Source organism: Ciconia boyciana, chromosome 7, assembly GCF_034638445.1.
Source record: "Ciconia boyciana chromosome 7, ASM3463844v1, whole genome shotgun sequence".
NCBI lineage: Eukaryota > Metazoa > Chordata > Aves > Ciconiiformes > Ciconiidae > Ciconia > Ciconia boyciana.
Window position 1 is genome coordinate 22,688,592 of NC_132940.1, and position 20,190 is coordinate 22,708,781.

A 20,190-nucleotide genomic window follows, 5' to 3' on the forward strand; every position below is an offset into this window, starting at 1 on the left:
TGTCTGTATACACCTATTGCTGACATTTAAGTCACTGTTATTCAGTGTAAATGACATATATAACATGCATAAATGGCTAAGAGAGCTCTATCTATTGTGTAAGTAACACAGAGCCATAGAAATATTTAATGTCACTTAACTTTCAAGCAGAAGAAAACACCCCTTAAGATATGGTTGTTGGTGTGGTTTATTTTTTTTTTTTCCTTGCATAATCTACAATGATCTTAAAAGTCAATTTAATTGATCAGATGATGAAGAAGTACCCCTTATACTGGAAAATATTCCAGTGTTGATGTTTTTGTTGTCCCTGTTATGTCTCAGTGTTTGAGTCATAGTCAGAATTGAACTAAGACTGTCTCAGGGTACAAATGCTGTTTGAAAAGATGTCTTGAAGCATCAGTTGCTCTACATGAAAGCACACCCACTGCATTGCTATCATAAAGTAGTGTCAGAAAATATGTATGAGCTAAACTGTCAAAGATGGAACCTCAGGTGTAGCAAAGAAGTACCACTAGCTAGAATTTACCTATGTCAGCTTGGGCAATGCAAAGTTTACTCATTTCTTACTTTTTACCTGTGGTGCCAAGCTGATGATTTTACCTTGCCATTTTTAATTGTGTATATAAGAGCTAGTGCAGTTTTGTCTTCTGGTTTCTCTCCTAGGCTCAGACTAACAGCTATCAAGCTAGTATTTTGGGAAGGTTGAGAATGAGTCTAACTGTTTATAAGAACTTAGGGTTAGTTTTTGCCAGTTAAAAACAGTGGGGTGCACAGATCCTGGGTATCATTTTGTTTCTTCTACTCATTTCAGAGGAGTAATTGTTGGAAAACTGTTAATTTCCTATGAGCCCTGTGACAAGACGCCCATATCGTGTCCAGTCACAGTTTATATATGGGTGAGGTCAGGCACAGTCTAGTTGATGTAGCAGGTATGCTCTCTGCACTCTGTTTCTGATTTTATATGTCGGTGTTGGTATGGTACTCCTTCAGATCACAGTGGTCTAGATCATTGCAAGTTAAATAAGAGATTACATGAAAGCTCCTTATTTGTATTTGCTCTGCTCTCTAAGTGTGGCATATGGTCATGTGCAGACTAGGAGTAATTTCTGTGCCAGATTAAATACCCTAAATACAGACAGCATATGAAAACTAAGCAAAAAGAAGCTTATCATCACAAGCAGAATGGAAACTTAAGCACAAAAGGTATCCATAAGCTTAAACATATAGCATTAGAATCTTTGCGTTAGCAGACGTGTGAAAATCCATATAATTTTTCACTCTCTTGTAGATGTTTAATGGCCCTAGGGGAGCCAAGCTTTAGCTCATGAATCACCTGCAACTCTGAAGCAGTTCCTATTTCTTGCCTGTTCCAACTGTGTTGTATATGAATCACTGCAGGGCTATGCTAGAATGGGATCTGCTAAGCAATATGAATTCCTATAGGAAAAAATGGTTCAGAAGAAGTGGTGAATCCAGTGTCACTTTGTATTAGACCCAGCTGTAGACCTTGCCTATTCTTGCCCTGTGTATTCTCGTGGGAGGATGCACGGGTCCTTTGGAAGACATCTCACCTCTTACTTGGGAACCAGTCCCAGGGGCTCTTACACTTTCAGACATATGAAGATTTTAGCATGCACCTGTAGGAAGAAGAATATAAAGGTCATTGATGTAAGGGGTACATAAGGAACATTTTCTCCATCTTTTTTTCTCTCTGAGTTGGCAGGATTTGGTAGTGTGGGGAACCAGAGTAACATTGATGATATAAGCAGTAAGTTTCTGCACACAAGATAGAATGTGTACAAAATGTGTACACACTCTAGCTTGAAATCTATCCCACACTAAGAGCATAGCTTCCACCCTTCTCCCTTTTGATTTAGTACGTGTCTGGGTTTTCTGTCAGCTGCAAGTGGGTTAGCCTTTCTGGAGAATGGGAAGCTTTTCCCCTTATGTCCAGTTTAGTGCAGGTTGGCAACTTCACACCAACCAAAACACTATCTTGTCTGGTGAGAACATAGTTCAGAATGCCACAGTTCATCAGGTAACAGATGGCTGACACAGTTTGATCAGAAGGGGTCTGGAGCCTTAAAAAGCCAGAGCACAATGGCATTAAAGAAGATGATCAGTAGATTCAGTACACTGAGGAAGGAATTGGGTAAAAAGTTGCAATGGGAGGGCGGTGCAGTCTCAGCAGTGGGTAAAGGGTGATGACAATTCTCTGATGACAATCTGATGACAATTCTCTAACCAAGGGAAACAATCTGTGCTGTATGAGGCAGTGCTGAGTAGTTCTTTGATGAATTAATAATATTTCTGCTTATCCATATCCTTTGCATGATGGCCTTCTTTCCTCATGTCTGTTTAACAATTTAACCCCAACTACCTTAAACTAGTGCTCATTGAAGATTAAAGTAGCTCAGCTATGGAAATAGCCATGGAATTAATTTTGATATTATTTGAAGTTTGGAAGACTACTTCAGAAGCTCCATCAAACATTTCAGACACAAAAGTACCACAGCCAAAACATATACCAAAATGTGATAGAAATTGTGTCTTCATAATTTAACAAGAACACAGTTTTATCTTTATTGTTATTTGTATCTAGGCTTGAGTGTATATGAAAGCAGGAGGACAGGAATGTCCAGGAATTTATTTCTCCTAAACTTATTTCTCCTAAGCAATTATTTAGTACTCTAAGTGGACATGGTAGTATAGTAAGTCAATACATAGACCTTCAGTTCTGAAGACATGTGATGAAGTACAGTTCAGTTCACCAGTAGAATATGTTGGATAAACTAGGACTTCATACACATTCAATTACTGAGCTGAGAGATCCAAGTTTTAGTATTATGTATGACAGTATCTGATAAACCCTCTGATCCTGCACTATGCATATTAGCTTTTTAAGATTAAGCAGAAAATTATAATTTAAATTAGTCTTTCTGATGCTTATTGAACCAAACATTTTCACCATTTCTTGTAAGTATGTGGAAAACACTAAATCTCAGTCTTGCAGCTAAGAAAAGGTGACAACAATGATTAAAAGACTGTGCGCATATTTCACTGAAAGCATTTATATGTGTCAATCTGGCGAGAAATGTTTTATTAGAATGAAAAAAAAAAAATCTGTAATCCATTAAAAATTAAAGCAGAAAAACACTAAAATGGGATGTAAAAATGTTTCCTGTCTGAAAACAACAAAAGTGGGTGCCAGCTAAGAAAATTCAATATCTTTGATCAATAATTTCATTATTGATGTTCTTTAGTTTCATTCACATTTGTAAAATTTCATGGAAAATCTTACAAATCAACTCAGAATCAAAATCTTATTGTTTGGATGAACATGAAAACGCTTATCTAGTATTCTCATCAGTTCGATAGTAACCCTCCAGAAGTACAAGCAGACTAGGAATCCTGGCCAATGTCTAATTGCTATACATTCAAAGTGATGGCAAGGGTTTGGAGAGACTGAGAAAGAAAACAACTTACTTATTATTATGTGAAAACAATAACCTAAAAATAAGATATGCCTGGTTTTGTATTTATTGACTACTCATCTTAACACCTCCATAACCACAAAGGAAATAGTTTCATTTAAGGCACTATAGAGAGAGTACTATCTGAAGAGGGCTTATTGCTTACTATCCTTCATGAAAAGATGTGGCTTTTAATGAAATATGCATAAAAGTAATTTTAGATATGTGACCTACATAATCATACCCGTCCTGAGAGGCTAGGGTAGAAAATTATTCTATTCAGAATAATTAAACTCCCTCTTTGTATCATTGCTCATTAATTCAATATTCTTCTAAAAAATAAAGCTCCCACAACAGTTTTAGTAATAAGCTTTTCAGATTTATGAGCTATTTTTATGCTAGTATTGTTCTATAAGACAAGGCTCCTTGATCAATTGCCAGGTAACTGTTTCAGTCTTTTCCCAACACCCTGCTAATCCAGCACATTAACTTATTTTTAATTGAGTAACTTCATTATTCAGAAAATCCCCTTTGTCATACTTCCGTAAACATTACCAGTATTTTATACAAACAATTATTTAAATATAATTATGTTGCTCCCTTCATCCCCATCTCTCTTCTTCTGCAGAAAAAAAAAGTTCCCAAGCAAAGAAGGAACATACTGGAAAAATTAAAGAAGCTTATCATCATTAAAATTATTCTCCAAAGTGCAAGACCAATTTTAATCAGAGATCCAGATACAAGACAGCTCTAAGATAAATTTTTGAGAAGCTTAAAAGTTATTTCAATATACTCTTATGAAGAAAATTACCCAGTTTTTCTGCTTGTCTGCAAGGAAATGTTATATCTGAAGCATATCATAAGTACACGTACAATGAGAATGTAAAAATAATGACTAAACAGAAGTGATTCAGGTAGTAACATTTTTAGGTTGAGATAAGGAAGAGATTGCAGTGACAGTTTGGTTTAAAGCAATATGTTTTATGTCACCCAAAATTATGGAATCATTGAAATTAACGTTCATGCATTCTTAGTTACCTAGTTACCATGTACCAGCTGCCTGCTTTTCAACTGAAAGAATGGCTTTTGAGTTCAGGTGCTCTTCCCTCAACACTTAATTATTCCAGCAACAGTCACAACAATGCCTCTCCTAAAAAAAACCCAAACCGTAATTGAATGTTATCTCTGAAAGGATCAAGAGACACTGAGTGAGGGAGGTGGTGTGATTAACACACTAGCTGCCTTTTCTACAGCATATTGTTGGTTCTCATAATGACTCTGGAATGCTTGACGTTCATGACAGACAGAAGAAAGAAACCACAGAGAAGAAATCTTTGATTGCCCTCTGTAATAAAAACTTTATATTTTATGAGTGCTTGTAAGAATCCTCCCACAATAACAATATTCTTATTTTTGCCAAGGGTGAGAAAAAGATATTCACATCATCCGACATATATATTCAAAGTATATTCCCTCGGTCAAAACTTAGACATCAGTATCTTGCAGCACATTAAACAATCTAGCTATAAAAGATACCCAAGCTGCCACTATAATTGATTTTTAGCTATACATGCCCCTGGTGGCCATTTGTTATTAATTCTGTTCATTTTCTACCTAACAGTAGCTCACATAGTAGACCTCATAGCACTGTTTTCTGCTTTCTGTTCATGAACCATGCCTAAGGCAGTGAAGACAATATGAGTTTCAAGCAGACCAGTTATACAGCAGCTGATAGATCAGAAAAAACCTACCGTGGAAAGAGGAAGCTGCACAGGACTTTAGTGAACAATTTGGTGTAACATCACTTTAAGGAATCCAGACATCTGCATGGATGATTTAGAGCCTCTATAGTGGGTAATCAGAAGTTGGCCTGTATTAAAGGCAAACTTGTAGAAATCAGCATAAGGAATATCAGTTTGCGCTAATCTGATTTTTTTTGTATAGTCCTCTGTGGGAGCCTTTTTGTATTGAATAAATATATACATGAACTTTGAAGGCTAGCCTGCTAAACTGTGTGCTTAATTTAAGTACATAAAATTAAGCAGTGCAACTATCCCCCCTTCCCTAAGTGTCCATTGACCAAATACACCATTAAATGCTGAGATCTCATATGAGCTAATGTCTATTTTTTCTAGTAATGTTAAGCACACTCTTACTTTTGATTCATGAACTTTTATTTAATTCTTATGAAAATGCATCTGGTACACAATGCAAGTAATTTCTGACTAAAGTCTTGATCTTCTCCAGTCAAATATTCAGTTGTTTAGAATCGATCTTGCAGACAAAATTCAGTACCCAATATATGGTTGCTACACTGAATGCAATTAGAGAAAGGATTTAAATAACGAAGTAAGCTGTGTTATTTCTGGTAGGTTTTTTATAATTTAATATAATTTTTTTTAATTTAAAACTGATTCATCATTTCTGTATTTCAACATTAAGGCTTTGTTCCTAAAGGACCATACTGTGTGCTAGCTAGCTAAGCTCTCTGCCTAATGTCTGCAGATGCATATTAAGGTGTTGAAAGTGCTTTTTATGTTTGTTGATTAGAGTGATCACAATTATGCCTAAGAGGTCAACCGAAGGGTGCCAAGAAGCAGATAGCAGCCTGCACATTGATTTAACTAGATGTGAGCAAGTGCTGAAAACCATTTACGCTACAAATATTACGTTGTAGAACCTGAGTGCAGTACAGTTCTTTAGCTTGGTTGCCATGTGGTAGTTCAAGCTGAAATCCACCCATGATGAAAATACTACTGATCTGACTGAGATTGTCTCCTACTATATACTAATACTGTACTGCTGCTACTAATAGTAATACTGCTATATACTAATACCCCTGATACTGACTACTGATCATACAGTCATTTCTAAAATTCTGCCCGCTTGCAAAAATTACCCTGCTTCCATTTACTTCTGTCATTGGTATTCTTTTATATTTCTGATGCACTGCATGGTAGAGTCTTTAAAACTTCTTTAAAGCTGTGCGAATTCAGTCTTACATGGATGACCCAATGCCATATCTATATATATATATATATATATCTCTATTGTGCACTTTTTTGCTTCTCAGTTCTGCTTTTGTGCAGACTTATACCACTTTCTCCATAAGGGATGTTTGCATGGAGTTGTGCGTAGGGGTAGATGGTGGTAGAATTCTCCTGTGGGAAATTGCCTTAATATCTTAATGTGACAAACGTGTGGTGGGTTGGTTTTTTCTGTTTGTTTTGTTTAGGGTGGCTTGTAAAATTAAATACATAGTCCTTTGTATATTTTTTTTCTCTGCAGACAGTTCATTGATGCAAAACAGGTTCTATCTTTCTAACTGGATATCTAACCCTACTAATTCATAACAACTAAAGACATGAAAAGCAACAAAGCATTTGATTCATTGCCTGTATGACCCATTCAGAAAAGCATAATTCATTAGATTTTTATTCCTACAGTTTAATAGATTAAAAAAAGATTCCCATTCCCTCCAGAAGTATGGTATCGTGCATAGTAGTATGCCTGATTTTCTGTTTCAGGAAAGTTTTGTGTTTCTTGTTATTCAGTGTTCTGAATCATCATTTCTGTTGGCAGTGTCTCTTTGAATGCATGATTTTTTAAAATTGTAATGTATCATGGGAAATGATGGAGGTTAGAAGTGCTTTGGAGAAGGATATCTCTGTGTATCAGAGACGGATGTGAAGAGATCCTTTCTTGGAGTGACTGGTAGTGTTTATCATGAGGAAGCAGCACTGTGAAATATGAATGATTTGTGCAGACACACCCAGAAACTGCATTAAAAGAAGACTAAGACTGCAACTATTTAGTATTCAGAAGTTGGGAAATGTCAGTATTGCTACCTGACCAACTTAACAAAAGTGGCATGACCTGAACTATATGATTGTATGATATACCTGCCCATTATGCTCCTTTACCCAGCTGCAGAGCACATTCCTTGTTCAAGGTGCAAGACGGACAGTACTCACTGAGCATCTATGTAATATTTTCTCTAATATTTCTGGCATCTCTTTTTCCCCCAAATACATACATGCACACTACTTAAACATGATGCTTTTTAATTAATAATTTATTTATGAGCTTCTAAGTGATGTTCATAACTAAAATATGAGTGCTTTTCCACTCATATGAGTACCTTTCCACAATGTGCTTGCAGAGTGGGGTAGCACTGTTAACCTAATTTTTGTAGAAATACAAAGAGAGAATACAGAAATTTGAAAGTAAAAAATTTGCACTTACTGTAGGTGCCTAATTTGAATGTCTAGAGTCTTATTTTTCAGACTTATTATATGGCCGCTTAGTATGCTTAAAGCATAACTCCCATTAATTTCAGTTGCAGCTGTGGGAATTTGGCACTTCTGCAGATCTCAAGACAGGGCATTTAGATACCCAGAATATACACAGTATGCAGTTATTAGCACGTGACAGTCTTTTAAGTGACTTGCACATTCTTACATATGAGCTCTATCCACAGGTGTAATCCATTGTTCCAGAATTACAGTCATCCGCTAGATTTATTCTCTTTCCTTGACTGCTGCCTAAATTGTGTCCATTCCGGGACTCCGTCTTCTTGCCTAATCACATTTCTTCCACTTGCTGGTGCCCAAGTTCTAGTTTTTCTTCAGCTCCAGGTTCCCTGTCTGTTCTGGTTTCCTATCCCACCATCTCTCTGGATCCTTGCTGAGTCATTTACAATGGCAGCTTGTATAGATACAAAGCCAGACCTGAGGCCAGGGCTGTTTGCTTGAGGAGCATTCTCTGTACTAGCTCTGGAGCAATTCAGCTGTTAGCGAAAAGAAGGTCCATTCCCAACTTATACAAGACTGGGGCACTATATGCTTTACAGTGACTTCCACAAGACGCATACCACCATGCAGCTTATTTTCCTGTAGGAACAACGTTGTGGGGTTCAGGAATACCTGAGGTCACACTAGGCAATTCCTATATATACTATAGTGTATAAAGTCTGTCAATCATCCCTTCATTTCTCAGTTCATGCCCCTGCTGTATCTCCCTGCCTCATTTGCTTTGTCCAAGTGCTTCCAAGTTTCTGTCTCTGGCAGTTTCCAGTCACAGCACCTGACTGTGGTGTCTGTGCTTCAATGTCTTCCTTCTCATTTGGCCTCTGATATACTGGACTTCTGAACTACAATATACATGGCAGGACAGTTGTCTCTGAGCTTGAAAAATCATTGGATAAGTACTAAGAATGCTCTTTTTATTAAATGCTGTTCTGTTCCTCTTGTTTTGATTTTTTACTTCTATGTTTCTCATTATTTCATTGTGAACTTAATTCTGTGTTGATTGTTTAATTAGTTTGTATATGCAAAACATCTCTTCTATAATTTAAATATTGTCTACTCATCATGTCAACTGGGAAAACTTTCTCGGGTGCAAATTGTTTCATATTCCTACTTTTCTCCCATCATCATTTACAATTATTAAAATAATTTTTGAACTTTGAAAGGAAAAAATAAAATCATAGATGTAACATAGATAAAACAACAGAAGATGGATGGGATAAAATAATACACCACTGTTTTTATTGTATTCAGTTATTTCTTTATACTTGATAAGAACACAGGACTAGAAGTGAGCTTGTTTGAAGGGAACATCAATTCCAGGGCTCAAAATTGTAGACATAGGCATGGTTTGAGGACCAGTTTAAAGACTCGAAGGATACTTATGCTGCATGTTCTGAACCAACTCGCTATAACAACTCCAGTACTATAGTAAAGATCAAAAATTGTAACTGTAGTGTGTTACAAGAAGAGAATGTGGATACTAAACGAGCCTTGTAGGCATCTCAAAATACAGTAAATTAATTAAAAAGCTGCTAGATGTACTCATGCTTCACTGGGTGTTGGATGATGTGGAAAAATTGCTAATCTGATGTGGAGAGGAAAATCAAATACCTTTGATTCTGAAGTTGGCAACTAGCATGCAAATGGAGCTCCTGAAGGATATTAATGAAAGCAGGAACAGGGCACTCAGATTTGTCTCCCTAGAAGAACTACTTTTGCCTCCCTAGAGAGCTACTGCCAACATTCTATGGCTCCTTGTTATAATTTATAACTTTCCTGCTTTTCTAACAAACTGGAGTGTCGTGGTAGTGATACTAATACAGAGCTTTCAAGTTTTGTGTTTTATTAAAGGAGGGTTGGAATTCATAGAAAGTAGTTTCTGAAGAAGCTGAAAGGCTAAATTTGGATTTGACCTTGTATTTGAAAATCCAGGAATGATTGCCATTAGCTAGTTGTTAAGCTTTTGAATCTTTCTACTTGATGAGGCAATTTTATTCCTTCCCTTGTGTGCCTTTTTGAAGAACATATGGTAGGGTTTTACATACAGCAAGACTATACTTTGCTTTACAATATCGATTTATTGTAAATTGGACTAGAACCAACTCTGAATACAGATCTTTCTATATACTCTCCTGTTAGCATCTATAAAAGAAAAGAAAATTAGATTTGGGAAAGTACATTTTTGGACTGACCCTTTTTAGAGACAGAAGCCATGTGATAAATTCTCATCTCCGCACCTCTTTTCTCTCACATACACTTCTCTTGATGTACATACATGCTCCTGCTGCTTGCAGTAGAGGAATAAGACTTGCCTAGTCCTACATGAGAGTCTCTTTTTTTGCAGATACTAGAACTGTGTTAGTCCATTTGACACAGGGCATGATGGTTTATACAGCTGATTATTCATAATGAACCCCAAATTCTTTTAAAAATCACTGCTTTCCAGAATAAGTAGTTTCTCTCATCACCTGGCATTTGTTCTGTGATTTCTAGATGTAGGACCTCGTTGTTTGTGATGCAGATGATTTAATATTTATTAACCTGCTGTGTCTTTGTTATTTACAGTTTTCCTAATGATTGTGTCATCATCCAACTCTCCCAGTGATAATTTTTGCATTTTATTCTGGATCCAAGATATATATCTTAAAGTGTGCTGCTCCAAATAGGGCACAATATGCCAGTTCAGACCCAGAGTAAGTGGATACTTGGCACATCCCTTCATTTTGACAGCTCTGACTATGCTTTCCTGACAGCTTTTGCCCAGATTTGGAAGTTCTATATTGCTACTGTTTCCCAGCCTTTATTATAAGGATGTCATTTTAACCACTCAGTATTTGAAGGCCCCATGGTATTTTGAAGATGCACTTTCTTCCACTCTTATCCTTCAAGTTTGTTGAGGAATGAAGGAGTTGAATGAGTTTGGGATGAATAGTACGGTATTTAAACTTGTGCTGAAATAGATACATTTAGCCACTTTTACTTCCTTATATGGTTCCAAAGAAATTATTTCTAGAAGCTAATATTACTACTCTTTGAATGGGTATCCATTGGAATGCTCAAGAAGAATCAGAGAGATTTCATTTATGTTAGAGACTTCTCATTGTTCATAGAGAGAAAAGTCTCCTACAACTTATGCCCTGTAGTTGCGTGAGCAGTTGAGAGCTATCTAGCATGGTCAATCTTTTTCCCTTTCCATTGCCTACTATTTTTATCTCTGGTTCAGATCTGCTGACATTGCTGAAAAAGCACAGCAGCTGTGGTAAATTTGAGAGACGGGAATACCTGGTAAAGACAAGGTCATTTTCTCTAAAATCTATTTGGAAGAAATAGTCTTCAGTCTGATAAGAGGTAAAACTGCTTTATTAGAGTTGTTTAATCTTCCACAACCTAGTTCAAATCTAATTAGGGGACTGTTGAAATTTACTTTTCACATGGTATCATCAGTAGGAAAGGCCAACTGAAAAAGCTTCTTAGCACCCTTACAATAACATAAACTATGGCTCACAAATTAAATGTTTTTGTAGCCATGAAAAGAGAAAAGGAACAGCTTGGTTACAAATTTCAAGACTAGACTTAAACAAAGAATGAGCTTCAAGATAGTTACATTTTGTAAAGTGCTGTATTCTATGTACTGAAATGTTGATTTTTATTATCCAGCAATTTAAGAACAATTGTTTTATTCTTTCTAGGGCTTTTAAAGAAAGTTTTCTAATAGGTCTGTCCTTATAGGGGAATTGATTTTTCTCTCTTTGAGCATTGTTTTTGATATCTATTTCACCCTAGCATTCTACCATATCATTTGGAAACTGATCATAGGGCTCCAAGCACTGTGTCTGCCTATATTTGAATTCAACAGCTATCAGCTATCAGTATTGTGTCTAAAAGTTCATTTATTATAACATAAAACCATTCTTTTCCTCTTCTCTCCCCGTCTCTTCTTCTTGTCTCCTGCCTTCTTTCCTCTTTCATTAACAAAGACTGAAAATCTTTGGTACTCAAAGGTAGTTCTACATTTCCTCTATTTCCATTCTAAATACATTCCATTTGCTTATGAAATTAATTTTAGATAAAAAAAGAAAAAAGAGAAAAATTCCCTTCCAGTTATGTTTATAATAGCGTAGTAGTGGTTTTCTTCATCAAACACAGAAGCTTTATAAAGCTTTAGTATCGTAATTCCTTGTGTATTTATGGATGTAATAACGTTAATTTCAAGCTGTCTCTTCCATTTGCAAAACATAGTTTCTCACTGGAAGCATTTGTTCCTTTTTCTTCTGTACACAGGCTTTAAAAAGCTTATAAAGCATCATTTATAGATGAAGTTCAGTCTCTTGTATTGGAGCCACATATCTCCTAAATAAGCAGGCCTAAATGTAGCAGGACAAAAATGGTTTCAACACCGAAGGGCCTAAAGCTATACTAAAAGAACAGAAGAGCTGATAATTGGCTGTTGAAGCCGAGTGTTGAGTATTTTGGGGTTTTAGGTTAGCATTCTATGTCTGGTGTATCTACTTTCCCTAGTCACTATTATTTAGTTTGCTCCTTGAGTTTCCTCTTTGTTTTCTGAGTCTAGAATGATATGAGTATTTGATGGCAAGCTCAGTAAGGAAGGAGGAAAGGTCTCCAGACCACAGTTTTCTACTGTTGACGTTGGAGTGAAGGCTGAGGAAACCATTAGGCTCAGAGTATGACAGTGGCCAGATTATGCCCTCTAGACTCCCCCTTTTTCCTTAAATGCCTGTATGCTTCTGAGGACATTGACTTCTGGCTTCCTGAAGCTCTTCACTTTCTTGACAGTCTGGCAGTAATGCAATTGTCATGATAGGTATGAAGTCATTTGGTAATTTACATAAACCAGTTAAAGATGCTTCAGAATCCAAAATGTTATGCCTTAGAAGGAGGTAATTTACTAAATGATCCTGAAACTATAAATATATATATGTCTCTGAAATAATTTGTACTACCTCCACCTTCTAGTATTAGCTATAGGGAGTATTGAAAATAGCTACTTGGTAAGGATTTTAATAAAAATCTTATGTAACTTCACATTTTGCATAAAAAAAGATCACAGCAGCTGAGAATAGGAAAATGTGCTATTATCATAAATAAATACTCCATGATGAATATTTAACATATATCTTCAATCTAAATTTAAGTACATTTTGTTGTTTATTTCATTTCTTCTTCCTTTTCCTGATTTTCACCTGGATGGCTCTGTTTTAAACAGGCACTATAAAGAAATTAGTAATGACTGAATGTTACCTTGGCTCAGCTTAAAAACAGTGCCAAGAGGTAATCAAATGTTAATGTAGGTCAACATCATCCCACTAGTCAGCACTGATTTACAGCACTGGATATTTGTATGTGTTCAAGGTCAGCATCAAGTTCTTCTTATTAATATTGTTCACAGTATTCAGTGAAGAACTGTCTTTGCTCCTTGTATTTGTAGCAAGACTTTTCTTTTGATACCACATGCAGACCAAGAGCCTTCTGAGCTGGAGTATCATTTCAGTTAAATACATGTTTGACCATTTGCAACCTCAATAAAACCTCTTTATAATATAGCTCCTCCTCAGAGATTGTTTTTTAAAGCATCTTGATAATTATTATTTTCTCAGAGAGGTTTTGGGAAATAGAAGGCAGCAAAGTGTCACACAAAATAGCAAAGCAGTCCAGGAGTGCATGCATTTATTGAAGTGTTCCTCATAAAATCTGTCTCACTATAAGTGATGATTCCCTTACAGTATTCAATACACAAAATAGTTTTAACACTCCACTGTACTAAGGAATTATCTAATTCTAGATTTTAAGGCACGCCTTGAACAAATTTTAGTTTATAATTAATTAAAAAAAAAAGCAGATATGTTAAATGACTCAAAAGGCTTGCATTCTTACCCCTGAACTTTGAATTAAACTCCAAACACTGAAAATATCTGTAACATCAAACATAAATGATCACACTGAATTGCTTCTGAAGAGTCAGTTTCCTGTGATTTCTTTGTGAAGAAAAAAAATGCCATGTGGTATTTTTAGATTCTTGGAATTGAACATTCAGATTGATCATAAATGTGCCACTAAATAGCATATGGCAAAGTAAACAAATCCCAGAATGCTAGGAGAGATGTTAAAAGGTGGATAAAACATCTTCATCCTATTGTATTTATTATTGAAATATGGAATGCAGAGCACAGGCACATAAAACCACTTGAAAAGACAGCTTGTCATCCTTCTGGATGTATCTGAGAAAATAACACATTTCAGTGAAATGCCATGGAAGATTAACAAATTAATTATGTATAAGCTGACCTCCTATATCCTTGGGCTCTCGGTGCTATCTCACTCTCTCTCAATGCCACTCTGATACAATTTTAATTGGAACCACAGTTCCTTATGCCTGTTTGAGTTTTGTTTTTTTTTATTGCTGCTGCCTTGCATGGGGAGGACTACCTCTAAAAGCAGGAAACATGCATTCTCTTTAACAGTTTTTCCTCTACTTCAAATAGAAAACCTAATGCTAAAGGAATATGGAATGCAGAAACTGCTGAACTCCATATTGGCATTAGGATGAAACAGAATTTCTTCGCAGATTTATCAAATATAAAACAATAGCATTCTGTAAACAGCATTGATTGAGTACATTACATGTAAGAGACATTTTAGAGAAGAGCAGGTGCAAGAAATAAGTATCATCTGTTCAACTAGTCCACTACACTTCCAGTGTAAAGCTTTTCTGCATTTTTTCTTCAGTATTTTGGGGGCCATATAAAAATGAATCAAGTGACGTAGCAACTCCCTGCACCTAGAAGAGAAAAGCATCAGTAAGCAAAGCTCTGCTTTTTCTCCACTGAAATTCTCTCTTGCCTTTGCTTTTTCATTAATTTATTTTATTCATTTATTCTCTCTGCTTCTAATGACTCTTACTATTCATAATGTCATTAAAATATCATTTGCACAGAAGGGTAAACAGTATCATGATCAAATACAGGCTGCACAGGAAATGGCATAAGCAGTAGTGCAAACTTTTTAAAGCCATATGTCCTTGAACTTTTTACTACTTCATATGTTGTTCCTTCACTACGTTGAAGGTATCCAGAGGCCACGCTTGTCAGAACACTGTGTCTGAGACACAAATAGCCATACCACGTAGCCCAAGACAGGAGTAATAAGTTAGCTTGCCCTTTCTCTTTTTTGCTCCCACTGTAGCAAATTGAGTGATTGCTGTAGAAAGGATTATGCCTGCTGTACGTTGAAGGACTATGCTCACGAAATGGAGAGGTGAGAGTCACAGTGGGGAGGGGCAATACTTGCTAATTATTTCCAGAGTTTTACAGCAAGTGTGTACTGGTGGTGTAGCACAGAACAAATCTGGGGTCTAACTTCATTCTGCAAGGAAACTCCTCTATGTTGCCACAGTTGCACATACATTCTCCTTTTCCTCATGGTAAATGCTCTATTAGAAGTTCAGCAGCAAAGTAAGCTGGTTTAGGGCAGCAGATATCCTATATCCTGCAGGCTTAACCTGACCTTTAGAGTTTCAATTAACACATTTATATCAGCAACAGTCTTTTTCCTCTTTTTAAGTTCCTTGGACCTGCCTGGTAAAAAAAAAATCTGTTCCCACAATGTTATTGATACTTTCCTGAAACAAGATGGACTATTGTATAAAATTTCCACTTTATGCCCAGCCATAAGGCAATACCTGTGGGGGAATAACAGCACAGATGCTTGAAAGTTGTGAATGCAGTGCTTTAGACTCTGCATTTTGGGGGGGAGGTGTGAAGGGAGATAGAGGTGCCCTGGAGTGTGATAGGGAAGCACCTGAGGAAGGAGATAAAGTGGTTTGATGGGAAAGGCATGTGCTTTCCAGCAAAGCCCCTCTAGGCACAGACCCTAGTGGGATGCACAGTACTGTGGCTCTGGGCTCTGGGCTGTGGCTGTTGCTGTTGCATGGAGTCCCAAAGCGGAAGAGACACTGCTGCACTCTGTTACAGATTCAGTTGATGCCAATATTGCAGATAGAAGATCAGAACTCAGTAAAGGCCTCTTACTGACAGCTTGAGACTTGACAGAACTGCTGGTAAAAAACATCAGTATTTTCCTTCTAAATTCTAGAAATGCAAACTTGTAAACTTTGGTGAGATAAAAATTTGTTTCCAAGCCTGCAACTTCAATATTTTCACAGTTTATTTTGCAGCAATGTTTTTCTTATTTGCTCAGCTGCAAGTGAATGTAAATGTATGCAAGTTAGAGAATAAGAGAGTGAGAGATTGCAGCAATGAGAGTATTTAGAATCTGATAAATCAGGCCAGTTTGAAGCTTCGAAACAGAACTATACTAGACTGACATTTAGTAACAATACATATTGCCAATGGTTAGTTTTTAAACATTATTAATCGTTACCACCACTTCAAAGCAGTCAATTCTTATTAACAAGCTTATCCTAAATTAATGGTAATACCACAGAGCTGTGTAGTTAATGCTGATGGATATGGTCCTTGGTCTCAGTCACTAAGGTTGAGAAGATCAGGCTATGGAGCTCTTCGACAAGGGAAGATGGAACCATTGTGGGTAAAGCCATTCTTCCCTATTTTTCCTCTCACACTGTTAGTGTTTCTATATTCCCTGCCTCTTTTTGTTGTTATGTATTACACTTAGCTGTATTACAAAATGCTTATACACAATGACAGTTTATGTTTATGTTAATTTAGAATACCTATCCCTGAATTCAAGAAAAGCAAATATTAATTGTATCCTGCTTAATATATTTCTACTTTATGGGTGCAACAGGCCTCTGCTCTTGCTACAGCTTTGTAGCATCTTTTTCTTCATTTATTTTCATAGATAGCAAATGTAGTCCATGAGAAAATTTTAATTTTCCCACAATCTAAGCTTTTCTAATGTAAAACTTTTAGATACTTGTTCTTTAAAAAATGGTACATACTCAATTCATGTCAGTGTCTGGGAAGAGCAGAGATTGCCAGAAGATTCTCTGTAATAGGGGGACAACCCATGGGAAGCCTACATGCATTGCCTCCGTTCAAGCAGAGAAAGAGCTTCATTCCTGAACGAAAAAATATTTTCCCTCCTTTCTACCCCCTGTCAAACAGAGGCTGTTCAGATATGCTGACTGGGGAGGGCAAAAGAGAAAACTCGGGCCTTGCAAATCACTGGGTGCTGGTAACTTCTCATTGTAATTTGAATTCTGGACCTTCTTGTTCATTAGGTCACAAGAAGGTCATTTTGTCTTCTCTTCCTGCATATTTCCTACCTTTCATGATCTCATTAAAGTATGAAATGTTTCATGTTTACTTGCTATAGGCTTGTACTACTTGTGCCTTACACTACTGAAGGTTAGAATCATAGAATCATTTAGGTTGGAAAAGACCTTTAAGATCACTGAGTCCCACTGTTAACCTAGCACTGCCAAGTCCACCACTAAACCATGTCCCTAAAAGGTTTGGACTATATGGGGGCTTTAACTTGCTGGTGTATGGTTTCTGGGCATCTACGGCACTATTATTTCGCCATGGGCTGGTCTGTTGGCATCTGAATCAGCCTCCTATTTCCTTACAGAACAAACAGCTACTTTACAGCCTAGATGAATAATAATAGAAACTGGCCTAGCATATGTTTCATAGCTAGTAAAAGCCCTGCCTGGATCCATACAAAAAGGGCTTCCCATGAAACAAGTACATATTTATGGATACAGAGATAAAATTCAGAACCAGGTGGTTGGTTGACCTCTGTATATTTCTAATACAGACGTCTCAAAACATCACCTCTAACTGAATATTTTAATACTCTGAAACAATATTATGTTTCTCTTACTGCTTTTTTCATTGTATCTCCTATGCAGTGCTCTTATTTAATAAATACAAATCACTAGCCTTATGCTCATCACTTATTTTACTTAATTGTGTTGTATGCTGGTAAGATTGTAACTGTTTTGACTCTGCTTGGTTTGTTTTAATCACAATCTCTCCTAAAGCACATTGTAAAGATATTTACACAGAAAGGTATGGTAAAGACATGGGGAAGGGGCTGTTCCACAAAGGAGTAGGACTATTTTTTATCTGCTTAGACTTGTTCATCTGTATCCAACTGAAAGCTTCTTTAAACCATGGAGCGTCCTGAACTCTGCCACATTTTAAAATGAGATCATTTTATATTCCTTTTGCTTGATGATTGCTAAATGAGATCTAGAGCAAACACAGCTTTGTTATCACCTTCAGACACAAATTTTGTGTCTAAGCACAGCAAATACATTTTTAGCTCTTCACCTCAGTACTTCCTATGAGTAATCCTTGTAACATTATTTTTTCCTCCCAGTTTTTAGTTTTCTTACCTGCCCCCATAATTATTAATCATTTTTCTGTTTCTCAACTGGGCCATCTCACACTGTGGTTTGTACCACTGTCCTTTGAATAGCAGCTTTCCCAAATGTCTTGGTTCTTTTTTGTTGTCGTTGTGTGTTGTTGTTTTTTAAAATGGTTATTTTAGCCTAAAAAAAGAAATGAATACATGAATATTACCAACCAAAAGCTAAAAAAGACCAAACTATAAAGAGGCAACAAATTCCCTATTGCTTTACGTAGCCCACAAATTCTTCAATCCTACAGATACCTTGAAATCACAAAGGAAAATAATTTTCCTTCATGTGCTCTCAGTTTTTGGGTTTTTTTTTTAAGAAAAAACCCAGAACACTTGGTAGCCACTTGCCAGTTAAAATCAGTTAGTTTTCAATCACCCCTGATTACAGTCATATGCAGTGAGTGCATGTAGATGTTCAGAAGTTTCTGCTTGTCCAATTAGCATGACCTCAGATAACCCTGGTGAAAGACAGTGAGGGAACACATGTCCCTGTGAGCTCATTGCTTACCTAACAGTGAGGTTATTGCAGGCAAATCTGACAATGAGGCTGAATAGTATTCTTTCTTTCCTGGGGCTAATATGTCAACGTACGGCACGAACTCATTTTGTTGCAAGCACAAACAGGCATTGTCATTATGTTCTGATTGTGAATTTCCATATTTTAGTCTGATTATAAATTTTCACAAATTTATGTGGCCTCCAAGAGAAAGCATTTTGGCAAAAAGTGAAATATGTCAAAATATGAAAGATACATACCTTATTTTTCCTGCTTCCTGAGGGCTCACTCATGTTACTGGGGTCAGTGTTCTGCTCACTTGAAGCACCTTCTACAATCACAGCTTTATTCCTTTTAGAAGAATGATGGTATCAATAAGGAATATGAGTGTTAAATGCCTTGAAATAGCAAGTAATTTAGGGTGATAGCCAACAGAGTGACAAGGCCAAATGTGTCAGCTTGTGACACAATTTTTCTGACAAGTATATCTCCCACTATATCATGTTGTGTTATGTGTAGCCATGTGTTTATATATGTGTGTGTTGGTTTTTGTGTATTTTAGAATATTGTGACACTGTCACTGGAGTCAGTGATGCATTTTAAAATAATTTTTGTAAATGAGCCTCTTTAATTGCAAATATTCAAATATGTGGTACATTATCATCAGTGCTGCCCTCAGAAATTGATGTTAGAATGCAAAGGTGATGTCTTCACCACCTCCTGGATGATTCTGGTGCATGAGAGAGCCAGTGAGCTGACTTGCTAGGAATTTATCTTGGACCTCTTCACTCCCTGTGTAACTGCCAGGAAAGACTACTGTGGAGAACTCTCAATTAAAAAATCATGAAAGAAAATTCTGTTTAGTAAATCCCCCTCCACACCTCTGTTCTTGATTAGGTCCATACTAAGCTAATAACCTTTCACCTATCCTTTCTAATGTGTTTTTTTTGTGAGTGTGTGTGTTTTTTTGTTTGTTTGTTTGTTTTTTCTTCAGTGACACACACAATTCTTGTCGATCAGTCTTTCTCACATTCTCCATCATTCAGGAGTCTCTTGTCTAGAAAAGTAGCATGCTACCATAGGTGAGGTTCATGATTTCATTTATATATCATTTATTTGGTTAATTGTGGAGATTTTCTAAAGGTATTTCCCCAAGTTAATAAAATATCTGCAGCACTGATACAAGAACTAAATGTAGAAGTTACTTTTGCAGACATCAGCATTTTTAACCTACATTTACATTTACATCTTCTCCTTCTCCTCTCTTTTCTAAACAAATCATGGGCTTACTGCTTGAAGACGATCACTTTAGTTCACCAAAAGACATTTCTCTAATCCACCAATCTTTTGGAGAGCTGATCTGTATTTGGGGTAAAGAACTAAAAGAAATGACCCCCACCCCCGCTTCGTCTAGGCAGAGTAGGCACATTGCAACAGTACACAAGGAATTAAAAAAGTAATTTTTTGAATCGGGTAGAATACAAAAGACAGAAACACCCGTTATGTTTGTGTTCTGTATGTCATTCAGGACACAAGACAGCAG